Source organism: Phaseolus vulgaris, chromosome 8 (genome assembly GCF_051622355.1).
Source record: "Phaseolus vulgaris cultivar YP4 chromosome 8, ASM5162235v1, whole genome shotgun sequence".
NCBI lineage: Eukaryota > Viridiplantae > Streptophyta > Magnoliopsida > Fabales > Fabaceae > Phaseolus > Phaseolus vulgaris.
In genome coordinates, this window is record NC_143505.1 from 8,559,418 (window position 1) to 8,567,964 (window position 8,547).

Genomic DNA, 8,547 nt, shown 5'->3' on the forward strand with positions numbered 1-8,547 from the left:
TAATTTTATTATTAATAATATTTTGTTATGTAATTTTATTTAGTATTTTTATTTGAGCTGATATTTTAAAAAAAAAATATTTAATAAATTTTATTTAAATTTAAGAAATTACAAATATAATTAACACATATTTTTTAAAATATTTTTAAATAGAAAAAAAAAAACCAGTAATACAACTAATTATTTTTTAAACGGATTACTACTCATTAATATTTAAAGTGTGATCTTTATATAGTTTTTTAAAATAAAAATGAATTATTATTATTATTATTATTAATTGTAGTAAAATAAACAATTATATTTAGCGACCAAAAGAAATTCGGTGGCTAAAAAATAAACGTATTTGGTGGCTGATTCAGTAGTAAAAATAAACAATTATATTTAGCGTCCGAAACAAAATCGGTGGCTAAAACATAAATAAATTTGGTGGCTAATTTGGTGGCAAAAATAAACATTTATATTTAACGACCAAAAGAAAATCGGTGGCTAAAAAGTAAACATATTCAGTGGTTAATTCGGTGGAAGAAAAAACAATAAAATTTAGCGACCGAATTAAAGTCGGTGGCTAAAAAATAAACATATTCGGTCGCTAATTCGGTCGCATATATATTTTTCCCAATTTATTCGAAACAACCACCACTTTAGCAACCAATGGTTTTGTCACTCTCATGTTCGGTCGCTGATTCAGTCGCAAAACTAACTAACATGATTAATAATTCAGTCAGTCGCTATTTCGATCGCAGATTTGACACTACGGGTATTTGGTGGCTATTTCGATTGCAAATTGCGACCACTAATTTTCGGTTACTAAATTGTTATTTCCTTGTTGTGTAGAAATAGGATGAGATAACTTATACTTAATATTTTTTTTATTAGTCGGATCACTTCTCTTCTCTTTATTAACTAATTGTTTCACACGATCTTCTTTTGATCTTGATCATTCATCTCAGTTAAACTCTTTTTTCTTTGTATGCTCTTACTCGGAGGACACCAACAAAAGGTACTCTGACACTCAAGTAAGTATTCAATATGTGGTGCTCGGTGTAATTAATGCGCGATAATAACATACATTCTTATCAAAACTTGTGACTATTTAAATGTTTATTATGGTCCTTTATTATTGGGTTGAATTAATGTTTGGATCATATCGGGTATTTAAACTTTGGATTTCGTCCAATTTTGATCGGTATATAAAAAAATAGGGAAAAAAAAGTGAAGTTGTTTGAATATTGAAGAGGAAGTTCAAAGTGAGTGAAAATGAATTAAAGATTTATAGATAACATGATTAATGTGATTGAAATATAAAAAGAAAATTAATTATATAATTATTTATTTTACCAAAATACCCTTGTCATAAAATTTTGAAAAAATATATAAATAAAGATAAATATTTCTTTTTAAAGGTGTATATAATTATGTATAAATTTGTGTTTGGAGTTTTTAATTAAAGAAAAAATTTCACAATTATTAAACAAGTTGATGAAAATTTAGGACTAGAAGTAAATTTACTATGATACTCTTCAAGAACCTTTTGTCATTCCATTTTTAAGTCACAGGATTACAGCAGAAGTTAATCAATTATGCAGTAGAAAGCAATACAATTTTGAAATAATGCATGTATATGTTATGGGACAAACCTGTAATTGCTCAAATATAGTGTTGACCCTGTTATTTCCTCCCATGAGACTGGGGCACACCTTCTTTTCCGCTTAAATTACTATCCAAATGTGAACAGTAGAATTACTTTCTCCGCTCCCATTTCAGTATTTACAGTACATTATGGTATCCAAACATAGGCTAAAAGGAGAAGATAAAATGTGAAAGTGAGAAAAGTTGAGTTTGACATCATATGCAAAAATCCATCTGAATATCACACCTGAGCCACTCATAATAAAATAAGATATGACAGTATTACAATAACAGGATGAGAAAAGAGGTTGATCCCGCATTATGTTTATTTTTCCTTTAAAATTTGTACAATAATGGGAACGTAGAATAATCCTCGTAGGTGGATCCTTGACGTAGATGCATGCACAGCACACACAAGTGATAGCGTGGTAGGATCGTACCTATACTAATCGCACCTTCTGTATAGTCATCACGCCCTGTCTCGCACTCCCTTCACATCATTAAACCTTGTTTGGCTACACCATAAGCACCAATTTTTTGTCAAACTCACCCATCATTCTTCCTAATAACGCACTTTCTTATCCCCACTTTTTTTATATGCATCATCACGCTCATTATTAGTTATTCCAACACTATTATAAACCATTAAACACATTTATTAAATAAAGTAAACCAACGTAATAAAATTGAGCAATGAAAAATAAGACAGGAAAGTAGTTGTCTTGTTGACGGAAAGTGTGACCATCTTTAAATAGCCATACTCTGTTGCAGGCTCACTACAACACATGAACTCTTCCTCTCTTTTCCTTTTTCTCCAACACACTTCAACTCCACTCATTCCTTTTAGTGGCTCTTGAAGTTCCTTCTTAGATAAGATTTATGCAAAGCCCTTCACAACATCCCACTACCAACCACCATTGCGGCAACCTTAAACCCAAACCTTCCACCGCCACAAATCCGCTTCGCTTTATATTCGCTCAACAACTCCTCACGTTAACTGCAGCGAACTCCTCTCTCAGGTTCACTGAGTTCGTTAGTTGGTTACTCCAACCATGAGAGAGGCGCAGAACGACACCGTGGGGGCCGAACTACCAAACACAAACTACGACGTTCCATCCGGCGTCGTTTTGTTCGGGAAGTACGAGTTGAAGAGGTTACTGGGAGTTGGCGCGTTCGCCAAGGTGTACCACGCCACCAGCGTCGACACGCGCCAGGGCGTGGCGGTTAAGGCCGTCAGCAAAAGCAAGGTCGTAAACGGAGGTTTTGCCGCCAACGTCGAGCGCGAGATCTCTATCATGCGCCGCCTCCACCACTCCAACATCGTTAACCTCTTCGAAGTCCTCGCGACGAAGACGAAAATATACTTCGTCATGGAGTTTGCAGCTGGCGGCGAACTCTTCCACGAGGTGGCCGGAAAGGGGCGCCTGGAGGAGGACGCCGCCAGGTTTTACTTCCGGCAACTCATCTCTGCCTTGAAGCACTGCCACTCGCGTGGCGTGTTCCACCGCGACCTCAAGCTCGATAACCTCCTGCTCGACGAGAACGGAGATTTGAAAGTCTCGGATTTCGGGTTGAGTGCGGTCACCGGTCAGATCCGGTCCGACGGGTTGTTACACACGGTTTGTGGGACCCCTGCCTACGTGGCACCCGAGATTCTCGTGAAGAGAGGCTATGATGGTGCGAAAGTGGATCTGTGGTCTTGCGGCGTCGTGTTGTTTGCGCTTACTGCCGGTTATTTACCCTTCAATGATTGCAACGTCACCGTTCTGTACAGAAAGATTTACCGCGGTCAATTCCGGTTCCCTAGGTGGATGTCTAGTGATCTGAGGTGTCTCTTATCACGCTTGTTGGACACGAATCCCGAAACCAGGATTACCATTCATGAGATCTACCAGAACACCTGGTTCAACGCGGGTGAAAACCGGTACAACCCGGTTCGGGTCAAGAAGACTGAATGCGTATGTGCGGAGAGCCAAACCGGGTTCAGTTCGCTGAACGCGTTTGACCTAATTTCTTTTTCGACCGGGTTGGACATGTCGGCTCTTTTCGAGGATCCGAACGTGTCAGATTCCGTGGAGCGGGTTGTTTGCGCGGCGGAGCCGGAGAATATTATAGGGAGGATGGAAGCAGTGGCGGAGGAGGGGAGGGTGGTGGTGAGGAGGGAGGGGAACCGTGGGGGGGCGAAGTTGGAAGGGCAGGATGGTAATTTGATAGGTATCGTAGAGGTTTACCGGTTAACGGAGGAGCTGGTGGTGGTTGAAATGAAGAGGAGTGAGAAGGGAGGGGAATGTGGCGCGCAGTTTTGGAAAGATAAACTGCGCCCTCTGCTTCTTGAATTTGCAGGTGAACGGGAAGTGCCGGTTTCCGGTGACTTCTGTAAAATATAGTTTGGTATCTCTGTTTTTTGTTCTGGGTACCAATCAGAATCCATTGTCTTTATGGATTGGTGATTGCTCAAGGGTTTATGTTTTGCAGAGCTTCTATAATTAAGTACATAATAAAGATGTTTAATAAAATTTTAGAATACTTTAGGACCTTTTATAAGTTTTTTTATAACTGCAAGAAGATTTTACCACTGAATTTATCTGAAGAAAGCTGAATTAATTATACTTGTGTACTTAGTTTGTGTCATGAGTTTTTGAATGATAATAACATAACATTCCTTAATTGAATAAATTGTTGTTTTTAATTCTTTCGAAGGAATAATAAAAAATTAATTGAATTTTTTAATAATTATTTGGGGGAAATAGGATTATTTGTAAGAAAAAAGTTTAGTTTTGCTAAATTATAGACAGTCAGAAATAGGTGAATAAAAAATATATTAAATCCTTGAATTATGTCCCTGGTTTGAGTTGGCAGTCGACATGAATATTATATTGTTTTATTTAATGTTTGTGTCAGTCAAATTCTTTATTATTCTATGATCAGTAGTTAAAATTAATTTTAAATCATTTTAAAAGATTTCAATAATAAAAAATGTTAATGAGATATTCTCCAACATTTTTTTAAAATATATTATTTATTGTTGAAATCACAAAATCTCATAAATGTTTTACTTTTATTGTTAAATATTTTATCATATCATCTCTGATACTCGAGCTTGAGTATAAGAAATAAGAACCTAAACTGTTTACGAGAGACATGTCAACCCTTTTCACCATATCTTTCTAGTACTCAATGTTTTAAGTTTTTAAAAGATTTATATTTTTTTTACCTGTAGTATCTATGAATACCCATCTATATTTCTCAAAAGTAATTTTTGTAAAATAACTATTATAATTTATTTTTTTAACTATTCTACTAAATTTTCTTCCAATAAAAGTTTACAATGCCCCATAAATTTTGTTAATTATCTTAATATATTGACATGTAAGAAAAAATAATTAGGATAAGATCTTCTAAATTAGGTATAATCAATATAGAGAATTGAAATTCGTGTAGTCCTTTATATTTGTAAGTAACTCTATCCCCTTCTTCATAAATGGAAGGATATGGGTTCATCAAAGTGGTTACAGAGATAAAAGATTATGTTCAAAATTAATAGTTACATACTTTGTGGCCTGATCAACATATCCTTGTATTAAAAAAAAATTTAATTTTAATTTTAGTTAGTTATTAGAAAAAATAAATAAATAAAAAATATTTAAAGATGTTTCAATCCTATTACATCAAACAAGTTAATGAATTCATTATACATAATCTTAAAAATAAAATTAACATTTAATAAAAAATGGTGTGCCTACCACCTTAACACCTAACAATATAAAAAAAAAAATAGAGCTCCAAAAACTATAGTTAGTAGGTTAAGTTTTGAATGATCGAAGTCAATAAACTTTTAAAAGATATACAGTTCTTTAGCCTCAAATATTGTAACAAGCAGAAGCTTCATTGTCGTTAATATCATAATGACACAATAATAAAAATAAACACATACTTAATTGCCTCTAATGTTATGAAGGAGGACCACTTCTAAGTCCTAATGTATTTTATTATTAAATATACATTTATGTTGCATTAAATGTTCAATATTGGCGAGTATGATACTTCATTAAATTTATTCACACAACAAATTATTGTCTAATATAATAAATATTGAATAGATTAATTTTAATAAAACTAACTATGATTTACTTTCGAGTGACTTGTCTTTAAAGTAAGTAATCATGCAATTTTCTCTAGCTAATTAACATATATTCCTAATAGTCATATTTGATTAATTAATACCTTAATTTCATTTCCTTATTAATGTGAAGCAATTCTCCATGTAGTGTACATGAATCTCTAAATACTCTAAGCCCTATAAACAGTAATGTTGTGATGAGGGTAAGTTGGAGTGTAAGGAGTATTGTAGGTTGCACATAAGGTGTTTGTGAAATGGTACTGGTCCCCAGTTAACATGATCGAGGTTAGGTAATGGTGCACGTTAAACAGAGAAATTAAAACGAAGATGAGAGATTGGATAAGCTTTACATTGATGAGAGTGAAGACAAACGTAATGCTTTCCATCTTCAGACATCAATCATTCTTATTCACAAACATGGTTGCATGGTTGGCGTAAAGAAAAGGGTCCAGTCCCACCATATTTCACGTCTCTACCAGTTTTCACCTCTCATTAATCATCATAGCTTTCACATTAATTATTTGAAGTACTTGAGTCGTCTTCATAACCACACCTTCTTTCATGGAGTGGAAAATAAAATTATACCAAGACCCTTGCAGGAAACAACCCAAGGAAATTCTTCATCCAATACACTATTAGATCTTTTAATATATAAATGGTAGTAGATACTCCAATCCTACTTAGATAACATGTCATATGAGAAAACACCTACACTTACTATATTTAGTGTTACTCCGTATAGCTTTTTTCCGTAATGACAATAGTATATTAGTGCGAATAATACAATTTCTCCAAATTACAAATTATTTATTATAACACTCAAACTAACATATAAATTGTTATATATTTATTTCGTCAAATTGTCTTTCTTTATGTTTTATGTTATTGTATCCCTTCTTGTCTTTCTTTTCACTTTCATCATTTGTATAGTCAATTCCAACCTCGTGCTAGTCCGATTAGTTATTTTTCACATGCACACATTAAATCAGATACCCTTCCTAACTGTTGGAGATCCTAGCGAGTATTTGTTGGGTCTATCGTGTCACTCGATATCGGGTCTTTATTGGATCACCCATAATATGTTGTCTCACGCACGTGCTATCACTCTTGGCGTGAGGGGTCGTGTTGGAGATCTCACATCGAACTAGAGATGAAAATATTTCATTGTATATAAGTGGGTGCAAACCTCACCTAATAAGCCGGTTTTATGAGGTTGAGTTAGGCTTAAAGTTCACTTTATAATACTAACCATATTACCATGTACCATACTCAAACAAAACAAAGCAAAATCATCACAAATCTATCTTTCTGTATTGTCCTAAGCAAATGATTTAAAAAACCACCTTATTTCTTCTTAATAATTTTTAAACAGCTTAGTGGATCCAAATACTAACTAGAATACTTAAATGATAATCCCTTTTTATTTCTGGTAATCCAAGACCATGACATATATATTGATAATATTTATAAATTTTATAAGAGTTTAATAATCGTATACTCATGGTAAATCTTCTTTAAAGTAATTATTATGAAAATTAATAAACTTATTATAGATAGCGATATTTTAACTAGAGGGTAGTATAAAATTATTTTATACGGTTAGTGCATGGTTTTGCTTTTTCAAAATATTAAATTAGTGCTCCAAAAATTATTACCAGAACTTTCATATAATTTAGGAAAGAATTTTTCATATTCATGATCTTAAAAATTACGATAACAATGGTGTGAAGTTATTCCCCCTAAGCCCCTACCCTCACGTCATTGTTTTTACTACATTCGTCTACCTAAGTTCTGTCTAAATTTGTCGAACGACTTAATCACCATTAATAAAAAAAAAAGTTGTCATTAATAACAAAATGTGTTAAAGTGGCACATTTTTTTGACTAAGCAATTATTACATGCAGTGAATACTCATTCATAACATAACAGAATAATTATATTTCTTTTTAGGATATATTTTGAACTACACAAACCTTTTTTTTAGCAGTAATGGGGAAATACATGAAATTTACTAAGATTATTTTCTCCATTCTATGATTCCAAGTGTCGCATGTAATTAATAACAAATATTTTATCATTTCATTTAAAATTTAAAATATGAAACATTATTTTAAATATTTTACTATTATATTTAATATTTATGCAAAAATTATTTATCCTCTGTTAATCAGTAAAATCAGAATTAAATAATAAAGTTGTAAACAGTATTGGAAAACTCATAAATAATATATTAATATTTTTAAATACGATTTATAAATAAGTAACAATAATATGTAATTTATACATTTATAAAGAGTAAACAATATTTTAGGTCACGAAAGTTAATTGTCAGTCATTTAACTAATTGAAAGATTAAAACTCAAAAAGATTTTGTAAAAGCTAATTTATTTATCTCATTAATCCTGTCATTACAGAACATCTTACATGATACGCTTTTTGTCATGTAGTAGATGTTAATTCATTAAAATTTACCTGCTATTACTATTTATGAATAAAGAATCGCAATTTGCATTCTCTTTGAAACAGATTTTGTAGAAATGAATGATTAGATTTAGATTAGACGTAGTGTAATCCCGAATGCAAATAATGATGTTGACAGCACTTATTGTTTAAGCGTGAATCCAAAGATGTGATGATCAGAAAGGAAACATTAACAATGGCATCCTGCAATTTCAGCCGTAATTATAAGCAGTCATATCAGTGCCTCACTGTTTAGAGTTGCATGCCTTTTTTGTATGAATCCAGCCAAAGATGTTAGGAAGGTTACACTTTTCCAGTTTGGATCCATTCCTCATTTG

The 8,547-nt window shown here is 32.8% G+C and overlaps 1 pseudogene across 1 annotated transcript; it reads left to right on the forward strand.

The window, feature by feature from the left end:
- Positions 1 to 2,257: 2,257 nt before the first annotated feature.
- LOC137824108 (CBL-interacting serine/threonine-protein kinase 14 pseudogene) lies at positions 2,258 to 4,155 on the forward strand (annotated as a pseudogene). The gene has a single exon (XR_016514966.1). The product of XR_016514966.1 is annotated as a CBL-interacting serine/threonine-protein kinase 14 pseudogene (transcript).
- The last annotated feature ends 4,392 nt before the right edge of the window (positions 4,156 to 8,547 follow it).